This window comes from Nerophis lumbriciformis, linkage group LG17 (genome assembly GCF_033978685.3).
Source record: "Nerophis lumbriciformis linkage group LG17, RoL_Nlum_v2.1, whole genome shotgun sequence".
Lineage (NCBI taxonomy): Eukaryota > Metazoa > Chordata > Actinopteri > Syngnathiformes > Syngnathidae > Nerophis > Nerophis lumbriciformis.
In genome coordinates, this window is record NC_084564.2 from 4,538,991 (window position 1) to 4,555,000 (window position 16,010).

Sequence of the window (16,010 nt, forward strand, 5' to 3'; positions counted from 1 at the left end):
TTTAGGAGCGAGGAAATTTCCCGACTGGATTTGTTGCACAGGGGGCATCCTAGGACAGTTCCACGCTGGAAATCACTGAGAGCGGCCCATTCTTTCACAAATGTTTGTAGAAACAGTCTCCATGCCTAAGTGCTTGATTTCATACACCCGATTCTGATCATTTGGATGGGTGGCCAAATACTTTTGGCAATATAGTGTATGTTAAGGGCCAACAAAAAACAAGCTCCCGCCCTGATGTGACACTTCAAATGTACAGTAACCTTGTTCCAAACTGGTCAAGAACTATCATACTTTATACTTATAAACAGTAGTGTGAAACTGTGACCTTCATATTTACAAGCATAAAATCAATAGAAATACCGTATTTTCCGCACTTAAAAACCACAAATTTACTCAAAAGCTGACAGTGCGGCTTATAACCCGGTGCGCTTTATATATGGATTAATATTAAGATTCATTTTCATAAAGTTTCGGTCTCGCAACTACGGTAAACAGCCGCCATCTTTTTTCCCCGTAGAAGAGGAAGTGCTTCTTCTTCTACGCAAGCAACCGCCAAGGTAAGCACCCGCCCCCATAGAACAGGAAGCGCTTCTTCTTCTACTGTAAGCAACCACCCGCCCCCATAGAAGAAGAAGAAGCGCGCGGATATTACGTTTCATTTCCTTTGTGTGTTTACATCTGTAAAGACCACAAAATGGCTCCTACTAAGCGACAGGTTTCCGGTTCATGAAAAGAAGCTATCTCTCCATCCGCACACGGACTACTATTTCACAGCAACTGCCTAAAGACTTTCAAGAAAAGCTGGCTACTTTCCGTGCATATTGTAAAAACAAGACAGCTGAAAAAAAGATCCGGCCAGAGAACATTATCAACATGGACGAGGTTCCACTGACTTTTGATATTCCTGTGAACCGCACTGTGGATACAACGGGAGCACGTACGGTGAATATTCGCACCACAGGGAATGAGAAGTCATCCTTCACTGTGGTTCTAGCTTGCCATGCTAATGGCCAGAAACTTCCACCCATGGTGATATTCAAAAGGAAGACCTTGCCAAAAGAGACCTTTCCAGCCGGCGTCATCATAAAAGCTAACTCCAAGGGATGGATGGATGAAGAAAAGATGAGCGAGTGGTTAAGGGAAGTTTACGCGAAGAGGCCGGGTGGCTTTTTTCACGCAGCTCCGTCCATGTTGATATACGACTCCATGCGCGCCCACATCACGCTGGTTTTTAATATATTATTAAAGTTTGACTGACCTATCTGACTGTTTTTTTGACATTCCTTTAGCGCAGTTAGACGCGGCTTATAACACGGGGCGGCTTATAGGTGGACAAAGTTTTGAAATATGCCGTTCATTGAAGGCGCGGCTTATAACCCAGGGCGGCTTATGGTGCGGAAAATACGGTACTTCCTGCTGTTTGTACTCTAAAGCGCTGCTAGATTAGTGTCTTCTTTGTGAGAGTGCTCATTTCTGCAATGAAACATAATGAACAATAAAAAAAGAGTGAGTATAGTCTCGAGATTTCCCACTTCCCTTTTTTTCCCCCGGAAGTGAAGCCAGTGTAAACCGTCACAAAGATCAGTGCATCAACGCCACATTTCTGGTAAGCATGCTATTTCTTTGTCGTTCCATCTCGTCTTCATGAGACTTATTTAATTCTTTTTAGTGCTTAGGAACATGATTGTGCTGTTCTACATTTAACCCTTGTGCAACCTGAGGGCCCAAAACTATGGTCAAGGTTTATTGAATTATATAACACACTTTTAAACCAGTCACTAAAGAGCTGTACAGATTAAAAACATAAATTAAATAAAAAATCACAATACAAAAATTGCCTCTAAACAAACCAATAAATAAATGGTAAGAAAAAATAAATAAGCACTATACAAAATTTAAAAAAATAATCACTATAAAAAATAAAATAAAATTAAAGCTGCAAGCAGCATTGGTCGGGCCCGCGTATTTGGCAGGTGCTAGTCCTAACTGTCCCAATACTTTTGTCCAGTGATAGTCATACGTGTCCCAATACTTTTGTCTACTTTTAGTCTGAAGTGTCCCAACACTTTTGTCTAGTGTACCTACCTTGTCTGCATTGTGTGGGCACGTTGGTGCTTCCTGCTTTTAAGCAGCCATCTTAAAAAAACAGCAGCGCAGCGGGTCTTTGAAGGGTCATAAAATCAAAACCGGAGCAGGTATTAAAACGCTGTTCTATACTTTTATACACAAGGGTTCAATCTCTCTCCTGTGTTAGTTTGAAGCCGAAACGACAAACGTGTTTAGAGGAGATAGATTTTGAAGGAAGGTGACCGGTTTTTACAAAAAATTTGTTTTGAAGGGGGAATAGCAAACTTCCTGTTGATTTTCGCTGGGGGTTGTCAATTCATAAAATGTAGGTCTAAGTTAGACCTACATAGAGGTTTTTGTTTAATGTCTCTCCGACCTTCCCAGTGGGAGTTAGAGGCAGTTTTGTCATTTTTTTTCTTCCGAGGAGCAGTTTTTTGTGCGTTGTATTAAAAAATTGCTGTAGAGCACAATGTTTAGATTTGGGGTTAGGTTTTTTCATTAGATCACAGTTTTAGCCAGTCCTGATGTGTGTGTTAAGTTCGGTGAGTTTTGAAGCATGTTAAGGGGGTCAAATTACAGCTCAAAGAGGCAAAAGTGACTGTTTTTAGTACTTTTTTGTCTTGAAGGGGGAATTGCCAACTTCCTGTTGATTTTAGCCCGAGAATGTACCATTATGAAAGTTAGGTCTGAGTCAGACCTACATAGAGGATTTTGTTTCATGTCTTTCCGACCTTCCTAGTGTGAGTTACAGGCAGTCTAGTTTTTTTTTTTCCTAGGGGGCGCTAGAGCGTAATTTTGATTTTTGCAGTTTTTTTTTTTTATTAAAAGACAATTTTCGCAGGTCCTGATATGTGGGTCAAATATGGTGAGTTTTGAAGCATGTTAAGTGGGTAAAATTAGTGCTCGAAGAGGCGGCGGAAGAATAAAGAAAGAATAATAATAAAACCTTAGAAATTCAATAGGTCCTTATGTCCCATTGCATAAGGACTCCCTGTGGGAGTCCTTTTGCAATGAGCCACTGCGGGCCCTAATTAAAGCTGCAAGCAGCATTGGTCGGGCCCGCGTATTTGGCAGGTGCTAGTCCTGACTGTCCCAATACTTTTGTCCAGTGATAGTCATAAGTGTCCCAATACTTTTGTCTACTTTTAGTCTGAAGTGTCCCAAGACTTTTGTCTAGTGTACCTACCTTGTCTGCATTGTGTGGGCACGTTGGTGCTTCCTGCTTTTAAGCAGCCATCTTAAAAAAACAGCAGCGCAGCGGGTCTTTGAAGGGTCATAAAATCAAAACCGGAGCAGGTATTAAAACGCTGTTCTATACTTTTATACACAAGGGTTCAATCTCTCTCCTGTGTTAGTTTGAAGCCAAAACAACAAACGCGTTTAGAGGAGATAGATTTTGAAGGAAGGTGACCGGTTTTTACAAAAAATTTGTTTTGAAGGGGGAATAGCAAACTTCCTGTTGATTTTCGCTGGGGGTTGTCAATTTATAAAATGTAGGTCTAAGTTAGACCTACATAGAGGTTTTTGTTTCATGTCTCTCCGACCTTCCCAGTGGGAGTTACAGGCAGTTTTGTCATTTTTTTTCTTCCGAGGAGCAGTTTTTTTCTCTGTTTTATTCAAAAATTGCTTATTTTTTTCTTTTCTTTTTTCTTTCATGTATATATTCATTTCACACCATATTCATTGCACTTCTACATTTTTTATATATATATTTTTTTATTATTTTTATTATTTTTTTTAATATATTTGCACATTGTTTTTCTAGCATGCACACATCGCACTGTATGGAATGGCCTCAATCTCGTTACCTTGCGTAATGACAATAAAGCTGATTCTGATTCTGATTCTAGAGCGCAATTTAGAGATTTGGGGTTAGGTTTTTTTATTAGATCACAATTTTTGCCAGTCCTGATGTGTGTGTTCAGTTTGGTGAGTTTTGAAGCATGTTAAGGGGGTCAAATTACAGCTCAAAGAGGCAAAAGTGACTGTTTTTAGTACTTTTTTGTCTTGAAGGGGGAATTGCCAACTTCCTGTTGATTTCAGCCCGAGAATGTACCATTATGAAATCTAGGTCTGAGTCAGACCTACATAAAAGTTTTTGTTTCATGTCTCTCCGACCTTCCTAGTGGGAGTTACAGGCAGTCTAGTTTTTTTTTCTTCTAGTGGGCGCTAGAGCGCAATTTTGAGTTTTGTGGTTCGGGTTTTTTAAAAAAAGGCAATTTTCGCAGGTCCTGATGTGTGGGTCAAATATGGTGAGTTTTGAAGCATGTTAAGTGGGTCAAATTACAGTTTAATGTGGCGGCGGAAGAATAAAGAATAAAGAATAAAACCTTACAAATTCAATAGGTCCTTATGTCCCATTACATAAGGACTCCCCTTATGCAATGGGCCATGCGGGCCCTAATAAGGACTTTCCATAAAAAAACATACAAATGTCCAGCTCAGCTTGTGTTAAACACCAGCGCAAATACATGTGTTTTTAAGGTCAAGGTTTATTTCTATATATTGCACAATTTTAAACTAGTTCCTTTTGTAATACGACTGTTCAGTTTGAAGACTATCGCCTGAAATTTTGTGATTTAAAAAAAAAAAAAATTGCATTTTTGATTCCCGCATTGTTAAATTAGGATATAAACAAAGTATACACACTTTTCTCTTACAAACTCCTTTGGCCCCAACTGCTATTTCTAAACATACTTTAATCCTGGTGTATTACTATGCTTTTTCCATGAAGCTCATTCTTGCCAATTGAAGAACAAGAAATATGTTTTGGGTGTAATCGCGCCCCTCTCCCACCAGACAGCACCAGAAAACCATGATGCATAAGTCTCAGAGCTTTGATAAGCATAAATGAGTTCAACGGCCATTAAACCCCTGAAATGCAATGAAAGTGATCTTGGTCATTTATATACTACATGGCCAGAGGTGGGTAGTAACGCGCTACATTTACTCCGTTACATCTACTTGAGTAACTTTTGGGATAAATTGTACTTCTAAGAGTAGTTTTGATGCAACATACTTTTACTTTTACTTAAGTATATTTATAGAGAAGGAACGCTACTTTTATCTACATTCAGCTCGCTACTCGCTACTAATTTTGATCGATCTGTTAATGCACGCTTTGTTTGTTTTGGTCTGTCAGACAGACCTTCAAAGTGCCTGCCTTACTGGTGACGTTTCACTTCGTTCCACCAATCAGATGTAGTCGCTGGTGACGTTGGACCAATCAAACAGAGCCAGGCGGTCACATGACCTGACTTAAACAAGTTGAAAAACTTATTGGGGTGTTACCATTTAGTGGTCAATTGTACGGAATATGTACTGTACTGTGCAATCTAATAATAAAAGTTACAATCAATCAATCAAAAGTGTGAAGGAAAAAAGATACTTTTTTTTATTTCAACCGTACATCCCGTCAAAAGCCTCAAGACTGACCGCACATGAGGACGTTCCTGTCTTCACAATAAAAGTGCCGCTCCACCGCGCCTGCGCTTTCAAAACAAGAGTCTCCGAAAGCCAGCGCAAGCTAGCAAGCTACGGAGTTTGACGCCAATATATTTCTTGTAAAGTGTATAAAAACGAATATGGAAGCTGGACAAATAGGATGCCAAAAACCCACCACTTTCATGTGGTATTAGACAGAAAGGAGGAACTTTTTTTCTCCTCCATTTGAAAACGTGGACGTTATCATCACTACTGTCTGATTACAATCAACGCAAGTCATCAGAATCAGGTAATACACCAACTTATATTCTAGTCTTCATTAAAGAAAGGAATCTATATGTTAAACATGCATGTATATTCATTAAAACACCTTTAACATGTAAACAAAAACGGCAAAATAAATACATATAAATTATATACTGTATATATCAATGTATATGTATATATATATATATATGATAAGGGTATGTATGTTACTCATCAGTTACTCAGTACTTGAGTAGTTTTTTCACAACATACTTTTTATTTTTACTCAAGTAAATATTTGGGTGACTACTCCTTACTTTTACTTGAGTAATAAATCTCTAAAGTAACAGTACTCTTACTTGAGTACAATTTCTGGCTACTCTACCCACCTCTGTACATGGCTGATAGATATAAGAGACTTGCATAGCTTTCAGAGTTCCTCCTAGTTAGGTGGGACTTTTCTAAGCGACCAGGAACCTTTTCGGGGGCGGGCTGTGCTGTCGAACACTGATCGGTTGAACACAATTCGGAGCGTTTCTAAAGCTTCTCTTTCAAATACACAAACACCATTGGAACATTCGCGGCAACTTGTTTATTTGTTATTTCTTGTGTATTTCTATTACAACAAACTTGACAACGGAGAAAAAGAAGGACGAAAAGAGCTTTCAAAATGCAATAACTTTTGAAGGGGCATCTTTGTGCTGAAGAACGCTGATCAGTGGAACTATCCTGCAGTGTTTTTACTCAGCTGCAATCTTTAAACTATCTGCAGTTTATTGTTGTTTATTAGTTTAACAAACGTATTTTCCATACGCGAAGTTACGAGAAGTGGACACTCTTTTAAACGTATTTACCGAGGAGTATGAAGCCGAACTCAAAACGGTGACCTCAGCTGCTTACTCCTCTGACTTTGTTGGATGAATGTGGGAAAAAAGGAGGCAGTACACGAGTGGAACGAAGATAAATAACATCAAATATTAAATATTGACTTTATTACATATTGTAAAAATAGCCAGTGACACTCCATTTGTGTCGTTATTAGCCTCAACCTGAGGGAACAGAATGCTAATGCTAACAAGCTACCGCTAAAGCCGATGTGTTTGTGTTGTCGGCGCAGTGACGTGCGGTGAGGTTGATGGCTGGTGAGGCACTGACTTCATCACAGTCAGATTTACAAACATATGAACCCTAAAGAGTATCTTATTCACCATTTGATTGGCAGCAGTTAACGGGTTATGTTTAAAAGCTCATACCAGCATTCTTCCCTGCTTGGCACTCAGCATCAAGGGTTGGAATTGGGGGTTAAATCACCAAAAATGATTCCCGGGCGTTGCGCCGCTGCTCCCCACTGCTCCCCTCACGTCCCAGGGGGTGATCAAGGGGATGGGTCAAATGCAGAGGACAAATTTCATTACACCTAGTGTGTGTGTGACAATCATTGGTACTTTAACTTAACTTTAACTTTACACATACAAACTGTAGCACACAAAAAAGCACATTTAATAAAAAAAAACGTTATTATGGTCTTACCTTTACCGTATTTTCCGCACTATTAGCCGCACATAAAAACCACAAATTTACTCAAAAGCTGACAGTGCGGCTTTTAACCCGGTGCGCTTTATATATGGATTAATATTAAGATTCATTTTCATAAAGTTTCGGTCTCGCAACTACGGTAAACAGCCGCCATCTTTTTTCCCCGTAGAAGAGGAAGTGCTTCTTCTTCTACGCAAGCAACCGCCAAGGTAAGCACCCGCCCCCATAGAACAGGAAGCGCTTCTTCTTCTACTGTAAGCAACCACCCGCCCGCGTAGAAGAAGAAAAAGCGTGCGGATATCACCGTACGTTTCATTTCCTTTGTGTGTTTACATCTGTAAAGACCACAAAATGGCTCCTACTAAGCGACAGGTATCCGGTTCATGAAAAGACGCAATCTCTCCATCCGCACACGGATTACTATTTCACAGCAACTGATATTCCTGTGAACCGCACTGTGGATACAACGGGAGCACGTACGGTGAATATTCGCACCACAGGGAATGAGAAGTCATCCTTCACTGTGGTTCTAGCTTGCCATGCTAATGGCCAGAAACTTCCACCCATGGTGATATTCAAAAGGAAGACCTTGCCAAAAGAGACCTTTCCAGCCGGCGTCATCATAAAAGCTAACTCGAAGGGATGGATGAAGAAAAGATGAGCGAGTGGTTAAGGTAAGTTTAAGTTTACGCGAAGAGGCCGGGTGGCTTTTTTCACGCAGCTCTGTCCATGTTGATATACGTATGTTTGTGATTGCACATTTGCGTACATTTTGGGAGTGAACAGAGTTGTTAGAACGCTGGTTTTTAATATATTATTAAAGTTTGACTGACCTATCTGACTGTTTTTTTGACATTCCTTTAGCGCAGTTAGATGCGGCTTACAACACGGGGCGGCTTATAGGTGGACAAAGTTTTGAAATATGCCGTTCATTGAAGGCGCGGCTTTTAACCCAGGGCGCCTTATGGTGCGGAAAATACGGTACTTAGAAATTAAGTCCATGCGCCGCAACTAAAGCCCTCACTTAAACTTTCCACGTGCAAGATTGAATCTATTTAAAAAAGTGTAACCGAGTGTTTATAAATGTCGCCTATACTGTATGAAACTACAAAATAACAAACACGGAGGCTCCAGTTTACACGAGGACCACTTTATTTACCTTCTTTCAAAAACCTCCGCAACGTGACATCACTTCCGCTCTAAGCGCCTTCAAAATAAGAGCTCAAGGCATATACTGTATAACAGCGCATAACAGGAACTTAACATCACAAAGAGGAAAGCCCATGAAAATAGGTTACAAAAGTTATTTAATAAGAAGCCAAAAAGTGCAAAAACAATAATGTTCGTGTTGGAGGAGTTGTGAATTAGATACACCTGCAGTCTGCAGGTGTATCTAATGTTGTGTCCCTGCAGTCATTCACAACTCCTCCAACACCAACATTATTGTTTTTGCACAGTATGGCTTCTTATGAAATTTTTTTTTTAAATAGATTCAATCTTGCACGTGGAAAGTTTAAGTGTGGGCTTTAGTTGATATAACAATTCTACGGCGGGGGTGTAGGAGGCGAGCCTCAGCCAGTGCGTCTTTTGCAGCCATTTTATGATCGCTCAGCACAAGAAATACTTTACACACATACAGTTGTTGACAAAATACACTGTACATTATATACCTCAGCTAACTAAACTATGGAAATGTATAATATAATTCATATAGCAATACGGTCTCACTGCACAGCAGGCCAGCAGTTAGCCGAGTCATTGCGCAATCCATGTTGAGGCACTGAGTGACGTGCCTCAACTGGCTGCTGTTCACCGCACCGTCTCTTCTCAGTATTTGAACGGCAAATGTGAAAATTCAGCGATTTTGAATAAAAAATAATCTAAAACTGGTGAAGTTAAATGGAAAATAACTTTATAGTATAATCACTGGATACATATAACAATTTAATTTTTTTTTTTCTTTTTACATTTTTTTTCTTTCCATGATGGCAGGTGAGGCCCCGCCTGCACGTCACTATGTCGGCGTGAGATAAACCCTGTTATTTATTATTAATATATTGTTATTTACGGATAAACACTGACATTTATATATTGTTAATTACAGATAAACACTGACATAAACTACTTATATATTGTTAATGACAGAAACACTGAAATGTATTACTTATATAGTTATTTACAGATAAACACTGACATTTACTATCTATACATTGTTATTTACAGCTGAAATGGACCAAAAGAAATCGCCTGACCCTCATGAATTCATAATTTACCGAGAGGATAACTTTTTGACTGTTCGACATTGTGGACAAAAGCCTGACTTTTTATGAAACATTCGGTAAACTTTATTTTTAAAATCATATCATCTTGTATATGATTGTTTTGTATTTCATTTACTTACTTTTTAGTAAAAGAACTGTGACCTAATATTGTCTGTTTATTTACATGGCATCAGTATAGATATATAGTAAACCTCTACTCCATACATAACCATTAGAGATGCGCGGATAGGCAATTTATTTCATCCGCAACCGCGGCAGAAAGTCGTCAACCATCCGCCATCCACCCGATGTAACGTTTGATCAGAACTGCACCCGCCCGCCATCCGCCCGTTGTTATATATCTAATATTAATAAAAAATTTTTAAAAAAGGGTGAAAACTACGCGAATTGCACCTTGTGCAGACAAGATTTTTCGATCGGACACGGAGGAATTAGCGATGTAAAAGACCACGTTGGGACAAAAAAACACAAGTCTAATGCCGTTGCTAGCGATACAAGTGGAAAACTTTCAACGTTTTTCGTCGCCCAAACAGATTCTTTGGATGTGACAAATGCCGAAGTTTTATTTACGGAGGCAATAATTGAGCATGGACTTCCAATCGCACTGGCTGATCACATGGGACAGTTAATAATGTAATGCAACCTTTAAAAATCATTACGCGGTGATCGCGATCCCAAAAATAAACTTTTCTTGCATGATAATGTCCAGAAAAATTCGCTTTATATTACTATAGAGTCCTTTTAACGAATGAGTTTGATGGTTTATCACAAACCTTAAATGAAAGAAGTCCTTTGTTCTCTTGCACCATGGCCTTGCTTCGTGTTTGGTGCGCCATCCTGTCGGCTGTATTTCACAGCACGACATACTGTTAAAAGTGTTTATACTATTTATACTTTCAATTAACAAATTGAAGTCTTGTGAAAGGTTGACAGGATAACTGGCATTAACTGTCAAAATAATTTCAAACTATTGAAGTTAGCTTACAGAATAAACATGTCAATCAACCCATATGATTTTTGCTGTAATATTTTTGTTTTGAAAAGTCACTGTGACTGATAGAAAAGTGATGGTTTTAGCAACATTTTAACCTGTCTGAATGCTAATAATCATTTTGCGTCGGGGGGCGAAGCCCTGAACCCTCCACCAGGACTTTGTCCTGGACCTACCGGGGCCTGCGGCCCTTGGACCCTGGCTACTAGGTTTTTCTGATTTAAAAGTTGGCAGGTATGGTGAGGTTATAAAGCTTTTGCCTGTTAAAGAAAGGAGACTGATCCAACGCAGCACAGACTTGCGCGTGCCACGCTGTCACGACCCAGACGCACACCAGTGCGCAATCATATGGGAGCCGCGCTGAGCGCACCTCCAAGCGCGTCTCGCTGCCGGCGACGGCCAGGTATGGGCCCACGCTCCAGCGCCATCCATTTTCAGGGCTAGTTGATTCGGCAGGTGGGTTGTTACACACTCCCTTAGCGGGTTCCGACTTCCATGGCCACCGTCCTGCTCTCTATATCAACCAGGGTGAGCCCCACCCCTTTCGTGAGCGCACTGCGCGCGGAGTGACCCCTGTTACGCGCCCCCGGCAACAGGGGTGGCAAGCAGGTAAGCTGCGCGGGCGGAGCGCGCGGAGTGACCCATGTTACGAGCCCCCGGCCACGGGGGTGGCGGGCAGGTAAGCTGCTTACCTGCTGCGCGTGACGCCGGCCGCGGCGAAAGCGGACGAGGCGGGGTGTCGGTGCGGTGGGCGCGGTAGTGACCCTGGACGTGCGTCGGGCCCTTCTCGCGGATCGCCTCAGCTACGGCTCCCGGTGGGGCCCTCTCGGGGGAAGGGACCTCGGTCCCGGACCCCGGCGAGGCGTCCCTTCTCCGCTCCGTAAAAGTGTCCATCTCTTTTTTTCTTCTTCTTCTGTTGTGGCATATGCAGCAGGTGCCTGCTCGTTTTTCGTATGTGGGTAACAACATTTAACTATGTATATATATTTACCAATTGGTTTAACTGCCACCCGCAAAAAAAAAATACAAATAAAAAATAAAAAAATAAATCTAATTAATCCACCCGACCCGACCCGCGAGCGGATAAAATCTTATTTTTTTAAATTTCATCCGCCCGATCCGCGGATAATCCGCGGACTCCGCGGTTGTGTCCGCAAACCGCGCATCTCTAATAACCATACATAGTTATTGTGTAGTCATTGTATAAACTACCCTGAATTGTGAAATGCGGTGGAAACACAAACCACATACTTTTACAGGAACCTACAGATCCAAGTATAAGAGGTTCCAGGAAACAAAAGTTCCTGAGAAGGAAAAGGGCCTATTTAGACATTTTAAGGCTGGGGTGTCCAAACTACGGCCCGCGGGTCAAATATTGCTCTCGTTTGGCCCGCGAGACGTCATGAGTTTAATAAAGAATTTTACCCAGCGGGAGATTGCATTCATTTTAATATCCTGACACTTTTGATACTGCTATTATGTTGCCATCTAGTGGACAATGTGAGAAATACAGGTCAATGACCTTGAAATTGTGCGCAGCATCCACTTATATGACCCAATGGAAACAACCTTCCCTCATCATGGTGCCGGAAAAAAAAATCCAACCAACACATTTCACACATAACACAACGCATACGTACACATTTTTGGCCCCCTACCAATTTTTTTTCAGCCCAATGCGGCCCCCAAGTCAAAAAGTTTGGACACCCCTGTTTTAAGGCCTTAATTTGTTGGATTTAAGATTTTTTAAGACTTTTTAAGACCCTGCGGATACCCTGAATCACAAATGGCAATAAATGCACATGCATCCTCCGTTGTCGCCATTTGTAATATATATTTGCGCATTGTTCGAACTTATATCTGTCAGTAGATTTCATTTAACATGGCTAACGTTGAGCAGACGCAGTCATACTTGCCAACCTTGAGACCTCCGAATTCAGGAGATGGGGGGGGGGGATGTTGAGTTGGGTGGGGTCGGAGAGGGCGGGGCGGACCGGGGGCGGGGTTAAGGGGGGAGGAGTATATTTATAGCTGGAATTCACTGAAATTCAAGTATTTCTTTTATACATACATATACTGTATATATCCACTAGAGATGCGCGGTTTGCGGACACAACCGCGGAGTCCGCGGATTATCCGCGGGTCGGGCGGTTGAAATAAAAAAAAATTAGATTTTATCCCCGGGTCGGGTCGGGCGGTTGAAATTAAAAAAAAATTAGATTTTAAATAGATTCAGGCGGGTGGCAGTTAAACCAATTGGGAAATATATATACATAGTTAAATGTTGTTACCCACATACGAAAAACGAGCAGGCACCTGCTGCATATGCCACAACAGAAGAAGAAAAAAAAAAAAGAGATGGACACTTTTACGGAGCGGAGAAGGGACGCCTCGCCGGGGTCCGGGACCGAGGCCCCTTCCCCCGAGAGGGCCCCACCGGGAGCCGTAGCTAAGGTGATCCGCGAGAAGGGCCCGACGCACGTCCAGGGTCACCACCGCACTGACACCCCGCCTCGTCCGCCTTCGCCGCGGCCGGCGTCACGCGCAGCAGGTAAGCAGCTTACCTGCCCCGCCACCCCCGTGGCCGGGGGCTCGTAACAGGGGTCGCTCCGCCCGCGCAGCTTACCTGCCCACTACCCCCGTTGCCGGGGGCGCGTAACAGGGGTCACTCCGCGCGCAGTGCGCTCACGAAAGGGGTGGGGCTCACCCTGGTGAGCCGAGTGGGCCACTTTTGGTAAGCAGAACTGGCGCTGCGGGATGAACCGAACGCCCGGGTTAAGGCGCCCGATGCCGACGCTCATCAGACCCCAGAAAAGTTGTTGGTTGATATAGACAGCAGGACGGTGGCCATGGAAGTCGGAACCCGCTAAGGAGTGTGTAACAACCCACCTGCCGAATCAACTAGCCCTGAAAATGGATGGCGCTGGAGCGTCGGGCCCATACCCGGCCGTCGCCGGCAGCGAAAGCCGCGAGGGCTAGGCCGCGACGAGTAGGATGGCCGCCGCGGTGCGCGCTGAAGCCTCGGGCGCGAGCCCGGGTGGAGCCGCCGCGGGTGCGAGGGACATCGGACCTCCACGCGCTTGGAGGTGCGCTCAGCGCGGCTCCCAGATGATTGCGCACTGGTGTGCGTCTGGGCCGTGACAGGGTGGCACGCATTGAATGTCTCTGCTGCATTGGATCAGTCTCCTTTCTTTAACAGGCAAAAGCTTTATAACCTCACTAATGCCTTGCATCGTCTATATTAGATATATAACAACGGGCCGGTGCGGTTTTGATTAAATGTTAGTTCGGGTGGATGCGGATGGTTGACGACTTTTGTGATGCGGTTGCGGATGAAATAATTGCCTATCCGCGCATCTCTAATACATACATACATATATATATATATATATATATATATATATATATATATATAAAAGAAATACTTGAATTTCAGTGCTCATTTATTTACACATATACACGCACATAACACTTCTCTCTACTACTTGCCGTAGTTTTGAAGCAATGCAGGATGGCAATCCGGATGTTGTTGGTCAGTGTATTAACGTGTCGGCTGAAATAAACACACGCTGAGCAATAGCTCCGGACCTGCCTACTTTATGGGTTGTAGATAACCCTATGGATAACGGAGACATTTATAATAGTCTCCTTCTTGTTGTGTGTGCAGTTGCGCACTGAGCTCCAAAAGCCGTAGATCAGGGGTGCTCATTACGTCGATCGCGATCTACCGGTCGATCTCAGAGGGTGTGTCAGTCGATCACCAGCCAGGCATTAAAAAAATAGTCCTAAAAATGAGCGATCATAAATCTTCACTATGACGTCACTTTCGTCACTTGATTGACATTCACGGCACCCGAGGGTCTTCTGAGATGACGCTGGCTGCTGCCAGCTCATTAAAATGACCGACTGGAAGGCGAGAAACACTTTATTTCAACAGACTCTGGCGCCGTACCTGTCGTCAAAACTCCAAAGACCGACTGCACAGTTGCACAGTTGCGCTACCAAAATAAGAGTCTCAGAAAGCTGGCGTGCACAAGCTAGCAAGCTACGGAGTTTGCCGACAATGTATTTCTTGTAAAGTGTATACAAAGGAGTACGGAAGCTTGACAAATAAGATGCCAAAAACCAACCACTTTCATGTGGTATTGTAACAGAAAGGAGGACTTTCTCCTCCATTCGAAAATGCGGACGTTATCATCACCACTGTCTGATTCCAATCAATGCAAGTCATCACAATCAGGTAATACACCAACTTATATTCTTGTCTTCATGAAAGAAAGGAATCTATATGTGTTAAACATGCTTGTATTATCTTTAACCACCTTTAAGTTGTTAACAATATTAACTATATGTGTTAAACATGCTTGTTTTATCTTTAACCACCTTTAAGTTGTTAACAATATTAACTATTTGTGTTAAACATGCTTGTATTATTTTTAACCACCTTTAACTTGTTAACAATATTAACTATATGTGTTAAACATGCTTGCATTATCTTTAAACACCTTTAACTTGTTAACAATATTAACTATATGTATTAAACATACTTGTATTATCATTAAACACCTTTAATGTATTAACAATATTAACTATATGTGTTAAACATGCTTGCATTATCATTAAACACCTTTAACTTCTTAATAAAAACACATATTTCATAAATAAGTAAATATAAATTATATATATGAATGAGGTAGATCCCCACGACTTGATCAATTGAAAAGTAGCTCGCTTGCAGAAAAAGTGTGAGCACCCCTGCCGTAGATGTTATAATGTGACTGGGCAGGCACGCTGTTTGTATGGAGGAAAAGTGGACGAGACGACAGGCGGGAGAATGGTTGTCCCGGGAGATTTTCGGGAGAGGCACTGAAATTCGGGAGTCTCCCGGAAAATTCGGGAGGGTTGGCAAGTATGGACGCAGTCGAAGACGTGTTACGTAAATAAGACCGCCCACAAAACAGTGCATCCTGAAGAGACAATCACATACCTGCCAACTTTTGAAATCAGAAAAACCTAGTAGCCAGGGTCCAGGGGCCGCAGGCCCCGGTAGGTCCAGGACAAGGTCCTGGTGGGGGGTTCAGGCTTCGCCCCCCGACGCAAAATGATTATTAGCATTCAGACAGCTTAAAATGTTGCTAAAACCATCACTTTTCTATCAGTCACAGTGACTTTTCAAAACAAAAATATTACAGCAAAAATCATATGGGTTGATTGACATGTTTATTCTGTAAGCTAACTTCAATAGTTTGAAATTATTTTGACAGTTAATGCCAGTTATCCTGTCAACCTTTCACAAGACTTCAATTTGTTAATTGAAAGTATAAACACTTTTTACATTAAACAAATGGTAAAACAGTACTAAACAATTCCATAAAAAAAAAAAATTGGTGTCATTATTAACTTTCTGTCCAAGCTTGTATAATCTACTGCCTTGTTCAATTGTA

General features: G+C 42.0%; 1 protein-coding gene across 2 annotated transcripts in view; it reads left to right on the forward strand.

Moving 5' to 3' along the window:
* Positions 1-1,461: 1,461 nt before the first annotated feature.
* The window catches only part of rnaset2l (ribonuclease T2, like), a 26,123-nt gene continuing 11,574 nt past the window's right edge, over positions 1,462-16,010 (forward strand). Inside the window, exon 1 of one of the 2 annotated variants that reach the window (XM_061972243.2) lies at positions 1,462-1,606. The gene's annotated coding sequence lies outside the window, so the exon portion shown is untranslated. The remainder of the gene's footprint in view (positions 1,607-16,010) is intronic. The other variant, XM_061972244.1, reaches the window with a different exon arrangement.